Source organism: Rhinoderma darwinii, chromosome 4 (assembly GCF_050947455.1).
Source record: "Rhinoderma darwinii isolate aRhiDar2 chromosome 4, aRhiDar2.hap1, whole genome shotgun sequence".
Lineage (NCBI taxonomy): Eukaryota > Metazoa > Chordata > Amphibia > Anura > Rhinodermatidae > Rhinoderma > Rhinoderma darwinii.
The window spans coordinates 64,429,290-64,442,041 of NC_134690.1; the positions used below are offsets into that span (position 1 = coordinate 64,429,290).

A 12,752-nucleotide genomic window follows, 5' to 3' on the forward strand; every position below is an offset into this window, starting at 1 on the left:
AAATCTGTTTACTTTAACTGGAGCTGTTCCAGGACCTACCGTCTTTCCCTCTGCAAGACTGCCGGGGCACTTGGTCATGCTGCTCAGCTTCAAAACGGTCTGAACAAACACAAGGTGCGTACCAATAGTAATGAGAATGCTTCCCCAAAAAATCCTTATATTCAAAAAACATATAATTAGGCTCGATCACCTTTAAAGTAAGTCCCCTGTGACGGAACACAATGATTTCAGCGATACTGCTATTCTTCATAGCAGTGTTGGAAGTCTTCATGCGAGAGATTGTTCAGAGCCCTCATCGTGGCTGACTGGACGCTTTCAACAGTGCCAAAATGGTGTCTGTTCAGGTGAGATTTGTCTGACATTAAAAAGTCGACCCCAATCCAGAGCAGGCTTGATAACGGCAACATTTTCATTGGTTCTTTACTTTGAAGGCCATCCTGCGCGCCTTCAAACGACTTCCCTTCCATCCTTGAAGTCCTTGTGCAATCTGAAAACTTGGACTGACGAAAAAGCAACTTCCCCATACGCTGTCTCAGCTTCTCCATACGCTGTCTTCAGGACCTCTCAGGTTTCTGAACCTGTTTTTCCAAGTTTCACACAAAATGTGATGTGCGTAACGCTGCTCGATGCTCCCCTCATTTTTGTCCGTGACAAGAGGGAAAAACAAGGGTGCACTTTTGTAACGTACCGATGCTTCGAAAGACTCGGACTCAACTGAGGATGGTCAGGCTCAGGTCGTATACTTGAGATATCCCCTCAACAATCTCCATCCCTAATTTCCTCAGGCAGCCCTCGTGGGGAGCAGAAAAATATAATTCTCATTACTTTTGGGACGCACCTCAAACATCTTAAGCGCCGTAGTTCCGGTTTATGAATCCATATTCCTTGTGAGCACTGAACCACTTCACTGCTCCTTGCACATGAGCAGCCTGCACTCCTTCCAACACTCAAATGTCTTGAGCATGCTTGCCAACCAGTTTGCACCACCAATAAGCGTCTAGCCGGTGCTCCTGCAACTGTAAGGGTTGGTCCTGCTCGGCCCACAGCAGCAGGGTCCTTTTGTTTAAATGGATGCACTTATTTTCTGTGGCTCCTTGAGGCCCGTCACTCTTTGGCAAAATGTCCCATCTAGGCGTACCTCTAGCAACTACAAGGCTTGGCTGTTTTGTCTCTGGAGCTGTCTCTGGCTGTTTTGTTTGCTAGCCCTCTTCAGCTGTGTAATCTTCCCTGCAAGTTCTTTCAGAAAGTCCTTAACATATTTGGCAAATTCCAGGAACCCTATCATGGGAATTGTGGATGCTCTCTTGGTTGATTCAAGGGTTGTCCCGCAAAGACTAAACCTGCCGACTATGCTAAGTGTACGCACGATGAAAGCAGGGTCTTAAAAATTGAACAACCACTCATTTCTTTGTAGTTGATGAGCAGAACACTTTATTGAACAGTGTTAGATTCTTAGGATAAGTGGTTACATCTCATGAAGAGACACGGTAAGCTTTATAGATACAAAGCACAGTCTATAAGTTACAGCAACTTAAACAGTCTTACAGACTAAGTTTGGAAACATAATACAACAGAGCGGTGTAACCCACGGTTGGTTACATTGACCACATGGGAGTCCCTCCTTGGAAGTGAAGGGACCTGACCAAAACAAGACCTTGCATGGCTTGTCACAACAGGGCCACTTCCACAGTTTCACAGTGGGAGCCACCTATTACCTATCATGGAAGCGATGCCCCACCATCCTTAGCTATGAGGCTAGAACTATGACAAGTTGGTATCAGTGCCTCCACCGATCATGGTTCTGCTAGCCACTAACGGCATTTCCACCTATGGGTGGAGGCCTCTTAGTCTTCAGTCGGCTGTCTAACGCCCAAAACTTGTAATGTGGCGAAATGGTTGTAGAATACGGTTAAGACCATTAGTCCACTTTGCTTGCCTCTGCCCCTTTAAGACCACTACTTATTGCAGCTCACTTACAATCTGGTACAACAGATATCCTCTTGTATTTTAATAGGTTAAGAATACAAGGCTTGTTACAGTGCAATTTCTGTGATGTGCAGTTCTCATAGAGTGCAAGACACCACATGCGCTTCTGCGCCACCCACTTGTCCATCAATGGCTCCTACAGACTTACAGTAATGTATTTCTGTTCACCAATTCAGTGTCTTCAATTTCCGCTGTATCACTCAAAGCTAGCACCGCTCAGCGTTCTAGGTTCCCTGATTACTCACTCAGACCCAACAGCATTCTAGGTGCAGCTTCAGAGGACTCAATCAGGCGCCTTGCTACTTGCTGTTACCTTCAGCCCACCGGCACCCTCTACTGTGGCTGTGTTCAGACCTGCTGCTTGCACACTCTGAGCAGGCCCCTCTGTCTCTGTTTACAGTCACACTGCACACAGACTCTACTTCCTCCTTCTTAAATCTTCCTTCTACTAAAGAATTGTCTAGTGGTCAAAGTCAGATATTACAGCATATACACATGCAATACATACAAGACAACACAAATTGACAATGAAACACTCTTTATAAAAAGGATATATTTTTTCTGAGTATCTTTGTCGAGGGCCAAGATGTGATGGCTAGACTACTCAGTCAGAGCGGGTCTTGTGGAGCGTTTCCGGTATGCAGTGTTAGGAGCTACCAAAAAGGCTGTAAAGTAGAACAACCAGTGAACCCGCGACAGAGTCATGGGCTTCCAAGGCTTATTAATGTGCATGGGGAGCGAGCAGGGCAGGCTTCAGCACCCTGTAAACACGGTCAAGTGCTGGGGCCCACTACCCTTGGGGGGCCCACTCGGCTGCCGGGTGCTGTCGCTGCCGTCATCACAGCATCACTGTCCATGTATGGACAGTGATGTCAGAAGGAGAGGAGGAGTCCCAGGCAGAACGCTAGCGGCTCTGCTCCGTGCCTCAGTCTCTGGGGAAGCCCCTGACATCACTGTCCATATATAGACAGTGATGTCAGAGGAAGAGAAGGAGTCCCAGGCAGAGTGCTACAAGCATCTCTGCTCTGGGACTCCGTCTCGGTGGAAGCCCCTGACATCTCTGTCCATATATGGACAGTGATGTAATAGGGAGAGAAGGAGTCCCAGGCAGAGCGCTACAAGCGGCTCTGCTCCAGGACTCCATCTCTGGGGAAGCCCCTGACATCACTATCCATACATGGACAGTGATGTCAGGATGAGAGAAGGAGTCCCAGGCAGAGCGCTAGTGCCTCTGCTCTGGGACTCCGTCTCTGGAGAGGCCCCTGACATCACTGTCCATATATGGACAGTGACATCAGGGGTTTCTCCTGAAGTGGAATCCCCAGCCAGAGCATCGGCAATGCTCTGGCTGGGGATTCCACTCCTGGAGGGAACCCCAAAGGCGCTGTGTGGTACTACCAGGGAGGGTGGCTGTGTGGCACTACCAGGGAGGGGAGCTGTATGGCACTACCTGGGAGGGGGGCTGTGTGGCACTATCTACAGAGGGCACTAAATTTATGGGGGTACAAACTAGGCACCTGACTTCTATATGGGGGCATAAACAGGGCCTAACGTCTATATGGGGACACAAAGTCATGTTTTATGACATTTTACTGCCGCTGTAAGTTCCCCAGCAAAGGGGCCTACTGTGTCTGTGCCACCCAAGGGCCCACATAAACCTGGAGCCAGTGGGGAGCGAAAGCTACCTTGTCTGGTCTGATCAGACAGAAGAGCTACTGTAGCCCATATTACTGAACACGTTAATGCTGGCTATGATAGAAAGGTGTCAGAACACACAGTGCATCACAGTTTGCTGCATTTGGGGCTGCGTAACCGCAGGGGGCCCACTCTGACTTCTGTCTACCCATGAAAGAACCTACAATAGGCACGTAACCATCAGAACTGGAGCATGGAGCAATGGAAGAAGGAGTCCTGGACTAATGAATCACTTTTTCTTTTACATCATATGAACGGCCAGGTGCCTGTGTGTTGTTTACCTGTGAAATAGTCTATCCCCCAAAGGGTCAAAGCTGCTTTGGCGACATGAGAGGGATCTACAAAATATAAGGTAGATGGTTTTAATGTTATGGCTGATCAGTGTATGAACAGGAATTGTCTTTGTGAAACAACCTCTTGAAGTACAGGTCATGTTTTACTGCACAGTTTCTATTTCTGAGTGATTTAATATTAATACCTTGAGCTACTGTAAGAACACAGTATTTTATCATGCTTAAATATGATTCCATTTGTATTCATTGTATTCTGTTCTTAAGCGCATTTTTTATGAAATGCTGTTGAAGTACTGATTATACTTTTTCATAGTACATATTTATACAGATCTTTACAATGAAGATGGAAATGACTGACAAGCTGTTAAATTCTGCATAATACCATCAATAGAGAACAATAACATGATATAAATCATCAACCTATATTATTTTTCTATGCTAAGTGATACTTTTTTTTACCGTTATAGTAATTTATGATAAAAGGAAACTTTTTTTCTTCGATTTAAAATGCATTAAATGGAGAAATAATGCAAAAAGGTACATTAAAATTGGAAAGCTTAGCCAACAAAAGATAAAAAGAGAAATTTTATGAAAATGAAGAATTATACATTGTAGAAAATAATGTTCCTGTAATATAACCAAATCAATCAAGCATAGCTGAAATTCTACTCCAGCTAGAGTTCATGTTCGAGAGCATTGGAAGGTTATCACTTATACTCGGGATGATAGACATGTACATTTACAGGTGCCTATAAGTCAAGGATTTATTATTGTATGATCATAGTTTAACCCCTTCCCGCTTTGGCCACTTTTGACCTTACTGACAGAGCCTCATTTTTCAAATCTGACATGTTTCACTTTATGTGGTAATAACTTCGTAATGCTTTTACCTATCCAAGCGATTCTGAGATTGTTTTCTTGTGACACATTGGACTTTATGTTACTGTTAAAATTTGCTCAGTACGCAGGGAGGCTTTGTCCCTAGGTAAAGGGTGATTGCAGATAATGTATACAGTTTTGGGTAAATAATACTGGAACAATGTACTTAGAGCTTCTCAGATTTTTATATGTTTTATATGTTTTATATTTTACAGTTTGGATACTATACTGTATACCTGGTACTTTCTTTACACTGATGTTGTTGAAATTTTAAATTTTTGTAATGTTTGTTCAAAAATCAATAAAAACATTTGAATATAACATTTGCTCAGTACATTTAATATTTAATTGTGAAAAACACCAAAATTTTGTGTAAAATTTCAAAAATATGCATTTTTCTCAATTTAAATGTATCTGTTTGTAAGATAGACAGTTATACCCCACAAAATTGTTGCTAATTAACATCCCCCATATGTCTACTTTAGAATGGCATCATTTTTTTGAACATCCTTTTATTTTTCTAGGACGTTACAAGGCTTAGAACTTTAGCAGCAATTTCTCAAATTTTCAAGAAAATGTCAAAAGGCTATTTTTTCAGAGACCAGTTCAGGTGTGAAGTGGCTTTTAGGACCTTATATATTAGAAACGTCACCCAATTTTAAAAACCTCACCCCTCAAAGTATTCAAAACAGCATTTAGAACGTTTCTTAACCCTTTAGACGTTTCACAGGAATTAATGCAAAGTAGAGGTGAAATTGACAAATAAAATTTTTTTCTTGTTGCAGAAATTCATTTTTAATCCATTGTTTTGTAACACAGAAAGTTTTACCAGAGAAACGCAACTCAATATTTATTGCCCAGGTTCTGCAGTTTTAGGAAATATCCCACATGTGGCCCTAGTGTGCTGATGGACTGAAGAACCGGCCTCGGAAGCAAAGGCGCACCTAGTGGATTTTGGGGCCTTCTTTTCAAAACAATGGAAATCCCCCAAAAGTGACCCCATTTGGGAAACTACACCTCTCAAGGAAATTATCTAGGGGTATAGTGAGCATTTTGACCCTACAGGTTTAATGCAGAAATTATTGGAATTAGGCCATGAAAATGAAAATCTACATTTTTTCAAAGAAAATGTAGGTTTAGCTAATTTTTTATCATTTCGCACAAGGACTAAAGGAGAAAAAGCACTGCCATATTTTTAAAGCAATCGCTTTCGAGTAAAACAATACCCCACATGTGGTCATAAACAGCTGTTTAGACACACAGCATGGCGTAGAAAGGAAAGAGCGCCATTTGGCTTTTGGAGCTCAAATTTAGCAGGAATGGTTTGTGGAAGCCATGTCGCATTTGCAAAGCCCCTGCGGTGACAAAACAGGGAAAACGCCCAAAAAGTGACTCCATTTAGGAAACTACATCCCTTGAGGAATAGATACCCAATATTTGTAAAGCAACTTCTCTGGAGTACGGAAATATCCCATATGTGGTCATAAACTGCTGTTTAGGCACACAGCAAGGTTCAGAAGAGAAGGAGCGCCTTTTGGCTTTTGGAGCACAGATTTTGCTGGATTGGTTTCTTGACACCATGTCACTTTTGCAAAGCCCCTAAGGTACCAGTACAGTGGAAACTACCCAAAAGGGACTCCATTTGGTATACTACACCCCTTGAGGAATTAATCTAGGGGTGTAGTGCGTACTTTGACCCCATAGGCACGGCTCAGAAGAGAAGGAGCGCCATTTCGCTTTTGGAGTGCAGATTTTGCTGGATTGGTTTCTGGTCGCTATGTCACATTTGCAAAGCCCCTGTGGGACCAAAACAGTGGAAACCCCCCAGAAGTGACCCCATTTTGGAAACTACACCCCTCAAGGTATTCACCTAGGGGGTGTAGTGAGCATGTTAACTCCGCAGGTGTTTTGCAGAAATTAGTCTGCAATCGATGTTGCAGAGTGAAAATGGGATTTTTTCCATAGATATGCCAAATGCCGTGCCCAGCTTGTGCCACCATAACTAGACAGCACTCTAATTATTATGCTATGTTTCCCGGTTTTAGAATCACCCTACATGGGGCACTAATCATTTCCCTGGACATTCGACAGGGCTCAGGAGTGAAAGAGTATCATGCGAAATTGAGGTCTAATTTGGCGACTTACAAAGTATTGGTTTACAATTGCAGGGCTCTGATGTGAAATAATAAAAGAAACCCCTGAGAAGTGACCCCATTTTGGAAACTACGCCCCTCAAGGCATTTATTAAGGAGTGTAGTGAGCATTTTCACGCCACAGGTCTTTTCCATAAATGATTGCACTGTGGATGGTGCAAAGTAAAAAATACATTTCAGAGGCAAATATGTCGTGCCCAGCTTATGCCGCTGGAGACACACACCCCAAAAATTGTTAAAAGGGTTCTCCCGGGTATGGCGATGCCATATATGTGGATGTAAACTGCTATTTGGGCACGCTGTGGGGCTCAGAAGCGAGGGAGCACAATTTGGCTTTTGAAGCGTAGATTTTGCTTGGTAGTAGTTTTGTTTGGAGTTTTACTGGTATTTCTGTGGGGGCACATGTAAGCCGGGCAGAGTACATCAGGGGCATAGTCAGGTGGTATAATAATGGGGTTAAAAAAACAATAAAATAATCCATGTGTGTTAGGCTGTGGAGCAATCCTTCATGCACAGGCGAGTGTCGCACTGATCTTTCCTTTGGTCCACACTCTGCAGTTTGGGGAATTTTGCTGGGAAAGTGTTGTACTGATATAATACGGGCATCCTCGCTTCCAGCAGATATGTTTGGGCCCTCCCCTTGCTGGTTCCCTAATTTTAGGGCCTCGATAAATCACCTCTTGAAACAGAAGAAATGTTCCCCTCGGGCCTGCACAGCTGCATATTTTTTTATTTCCTGACTTATTGGAGCCTTAACTAATTTTATTTTTTCATAGCTGTAGTGGTATGAGAGCTGTTTTTTTGCAGGACGTGCTGTAGTTATTATTGGTACCATTTTGGGGTACATGCGACTTTTTGATCACTTTTCATCCTATTTTTTGGGAGGCAAGGTGTCCAAAAAGCAGCAATTCTGGCATTGTTTTTTAGGTTTTTTTTATGCACCGTTTACCATGCGTTATATATTACATGTTAACTTTATTCTGCGGGTCAGTACGATTCCGGCGAAACCTAATTTTAAGCACTTTTTTAATAATAACATTATATTTTTATACTTTAGGCTGTTACGGTTGTGGCGATACCAAATATGTATGCTTTATTGATTTTTTTCAATAATAAAGGTCTTGATAAGCGAAAAAGGGTGATTGTGTTTTATTTTATTACTTGAAACTTTTATATAATCTTTACAATTTTGTTTTGCACTTTTTTTACACTTTTTTTTTATTCCCACTAGGGGACTTGAAGGTACAACTGTCAGATTTTTTTTCTAATACATTGCACTACCTGTGTAGTGCAATGTATTAGATCTGTCAGTCATTCACTGACAGCAAGCCGATCAGGCTTCGCCTCCGGGCGGGGCCTAATCGGCTTCCGTAATGGCAGAGCAGGAGGCCATTGTTAGGTCTCCTGTTGCCATAGTAGCAGTTGGCAGCCCTGCGATTGCAGGACAGAGCTGCCGATCTGCTGACAACCACAAAGTTGCAGCGATCGCGCTTGATCGCTGCATCCAAGGGGTTAATGGTAGGGATCGGAGCTAGCTCTAGTTCCTGCTGTTACAGCTGGATGTCAGCTGTAAGATACAGCTGACATCCAGCGCTGAAGACGCTGGCTCATCTCCTGAGCCCGCGCCATCTTGCTGACGGCTACGGAAGTCTTTTAGGCCCCGCCTCTGGGCGAGGGCTGGAAGTGTTCCATACTAGGCAGACTGTGAGACCACTATTAGGCCACTATTAGGCCTCTGGTTGCCATTGCAGCCACCGACACCCCGGCGATTTCATTGCTGAGGTGCCGATGAGCTGCAAACATCTTAAATGCAGCGATCGCTTTTGACCGCTGCATTTAAGGGGTTTATGGCGAGGATCGAAGCTAACTTCAGTCCCCGCAATTACAGCAGGGTGTCAGCTGTAAGATACCATCCATTTGTCGTAAGTATACGACCAATAAAGTTAACAGATTAAATAAACTGCTGTGTGTATGGCGTCCAAAAAAAAGGGAAAAAACAACAGCAAAATAAAAAAAAATTCCCCCAATAAAAATCAAAATAAAAGTTAATCAATAAGAGCCATATACCACAAAATAGAACCAATGAAAACTATACCTTGTCCCACAAAAAAACAAGCCCACATATGGCTACATCAAATTTTTTTTAAAAAGGGTTTTTATTGTGCAAACACAGGAAAACATATAAAACTTTTTACATATTTGGTATCCGCGTAATTGGGCTGACCCATAGAATAAAGGTAACATGTTATTTACAACATATAGTAAATGCAAAATTTATAATGCGAAAAACAATGCTGGAATAGCTGTTTATTTTTAATTCTCTCCTAAAATAAAGTTAATAAAAGTTAATAAAAGTTAACCAATGTATTATATGCACCCATAAATGATGCAATTTAAAACTACAACTCTTCCCGCAAAAAACAAGCCCTCATAAGGCTATGTTGACGGATTAAAAAAAATAAGTTTTGACTCTTGGAATGCGACAGTGAAAAAAACAAAAAACAATCCTTGGTCCTTAACGTGCAAAAAGGCCTGGTCAATGCTAAAGTATTTTATTGTATGTATAGGTGTATAGATATTTTGTTGAATAGGTTTAAACAATGATGTACCTGCCATAAAGACAAGTAAAGTTTTTAAGAATTGATGTGGCCTAGCACTGAACACTGCTTCCCTAAATGACCAATTCCAGATTCTGAAATAAGAATGGTTAAAGAGGCTCTGTCACCACATTATAAGTGCCCTATCTCCTATATAAGGAGATGGGCGCTGTAATGTAGGTGACAGTAATGCTTTTTATTTAAAAAAACGATCTTTTTTCACAACGTTAGGAGCGATTTTGGTTTATGCTAATGAGCTTTCTTAAAGCCCAAGTGGGCGTACTTTTACTTTCGACCAAGTGGGCGTTGTACAGAGGAGTGCATGACGCTGACCAATCGGCATCATGCACTCCTCTCCATTCATTTACGCTGCACTAGCGATATAGATATATCGCTATGTGCAGCCTCATACACAAGCCCTAACATTACTACAGTGTCCTGATAATGAATACACATGACCATCCAGCCTGGACGTCATGTGTACTCAGAATCCTGACACTTCTGACTCTTTTGTGAGATTCCAGCAACGGATACGAAATCTCGCGAGATCACGGAGCTAAACGAGATTTGGTTTCACTTGCCGGAATCTCACAAAAAAAGAGTCAGAAGTGTCAGGATTCTGAGTACACATGACGTCCAGGCTGGATGGTCATGTGTATTCATTATCAGGACACTGTAGTAATGTTAGGGTTTGTGTATGAGGCTGCACATAGCGATATATCTATATCGCTAGTGCAGTGTAAATGAATGGAGAGGAGTGCATGATGCCGATTGGTCAGCGTCATGCACTCCTCTGTACAACGCCCACTTGGTCGAAAGTAAAAGTACGCCCACTTGGGCATTAAGAAAGCTCATTAGCATAAACCAAAATCGCTCCTAACGTTGTGAAAAAAGATCGTTTTTTTAAATAAAAAGCATTACTGTCACCTACATTATAGCGCCCATCTCCTTATGTAGGAGACAGGACAATTATAATGTGGTGACAGAGTCTCTTTAAGTGTCAGAGTCCATCACCTAGCCGAAACAGTAGATGGTTTTAAAGAAGTCTTAGATAATTTTCTAGCCCGGAAAAATATCAGCTCCTATGTCAATGTGTAAAATTCTTGTTTGAATGTTGATCCAGTCGGATTGTCACTTGGGATCAGGAGGGAATTTTTCCTTTTTAGGGAAGATTGGTTAATGTCTTATGAGTCATTTTTAGATTTATTTATTTTAAACCTTCCTCTGAATCAATAGAGCTAAAACAAAGTTCTATCATTTCTCCCATCCCTTCCCTTTCTCCCATCCCTTGGTTGAACTTAATAGACATATGTCTTTTTTCAACTGTACTATATAACTATGTAACTACTGTATGTCTTATAATTTGCAGCATTGTGAGAGATTTATGACATTGTATAGCAGGGGTGGACTGAGAGTGGTCAGGCCCCCTGGAAAAATATTGGTCATCGAGCCAATTACCAACCTTTATAGTTATAAATTAGCACGTCTAGGGCAGTTACATTTGTCCCATCTGGAGCTGACCTAAAGACAGAAAATGAAATCTACACCTGCTAGGAGCACAATTTGCACCATTTTCTGTCTTTAGATATTAAAAATACACTCCTCAACAATGAAATTGCAACACAGAGAAGGAAAAGTTTTGGAATTATGGAAATCACAAGAGCAATAGACATGATATGCAAATGATAAAAAAAATTGATACAAAATATTCCATTCATCTTGATTCATTTAGTAGCCAGTATGAGCGCCAGGCTTAGATGTCATGGCATGCAATCAATGAGGTTATTAATGGTTGTCTGAGGAATGTTATGCCACGCTGAATCCACTTGGGCACGCAAATCATCAAGATTGACTGCTGGCAGCTCCCTTTGCAATTGCTAACCAATGACGTCCCAGATGTGCTCAATGGGAGACAAGCCCAGAGACGTTGCAGGCCAGAGTAGCACGTTTGGGCCACGCAGGCTGCTCACAGTAGCACAAGCAACATGTGGCCTGGCATTGTCCTGTTGAAAAACGTCTTTTGGGACACTTTGGAAAAAGGGCCGTACCACTGATTCCACAACCAAATTAATGTAACGCCGAGCTGTTAGTGTACCTGAAATGAAGACTAGAACTTTCTGGCAGGCCGTGCATTATGCCACACCACGCCATAATCCTGGGAGTGGGAACGGTGTGAGGTTCCCTTGTGAAGGCTTCTTCATGACGTTGCCAACGTGGTCTCCGGACCTATTTTCGCCTATCATTGCATGTGAGACAAAAGCGGGGATTGTCGCTGAAGAGAATAGACCTCCATTGCAGGTTCAATTGACATCTTGCTGTTCACCATGATAACCTTTGAGAGCGGTGGCGTGTGGTCAATTGAACACCCGTAGCTGGACGTCTGGCTCGTAGCCCAAGGTCGTGAAAATGCCTTCTGATGGTTGTGTCGATACAGGCTGCGCCCTAGGCTTGGGATGTAACGTCCAATTTCCCTTGCAGTACAGAATGGATCACTACGCGCCATTCTTCCAATCAGACGATCTATCCGTGCAGAGGTTCGCCTCCACGCACCTCTTGCTATCAGTCCCGTTCTTTGTTGTTCTCCCAACATCCAGGACACACAATGTTGAACAGTGCTGACATCTTGGCCTATGCATGTAGTGGTCTGCTGGAGTGATAAACCAAGGTCTCCCGGTTCAAGGATTCTGTCCCTCTCAGTTTGCGACAAGTGGCGATAACTTGTACATCGACGAAAAGGAGGCATCGCACAATCATCTCAGGTGATACGATTGTTTAGGTTTCATGTGGATAAAAACTTTGCTTTTAATTTGGCTTTTATGCCCTCACACATGTCACAGAATGGAACTAGGTGCTTGAACATTTCATAATTTTCAGATCTTAGCGACACCTGCTACTTCCTCGATTTGTATAATCTTACAGCTTGCCCTTCTTGGTGTTGCAATTTCAATGTTGAGTAGTGTATGTAGGAAACTTGCTGTCCTCGCCACCTCCTGGTTAAGCAGGCCCACTTTTCGCAATACTTTTTAAAGTGGCGAGAGGTAAAGCAAGTTGCAAACTTCAGCGCAAATATGATGTGTGCTAAAATTTGCGTCAGAAAAGTGGTACAAAGCCAATAATAAATCCCCCAAATACCTTTGGAGCAGTGTTTT

The 12,752-nt window shown here is 42.6% G+C and overlaps 1 protein-coding gene across 1 annotated transcript in view; it reads right to left on the reverse strand.

Annotated features, from left to right (window-relative positions):
• SNTG2 (syntrophin gamma 2) overlaps nucleotides 1–12,752 on the reverse strand; it is a 443,415-nt gene that overhangs the window by 225,296 nt on the left and 205,367 nt on the right. The window lies entirely within an intron of this gene.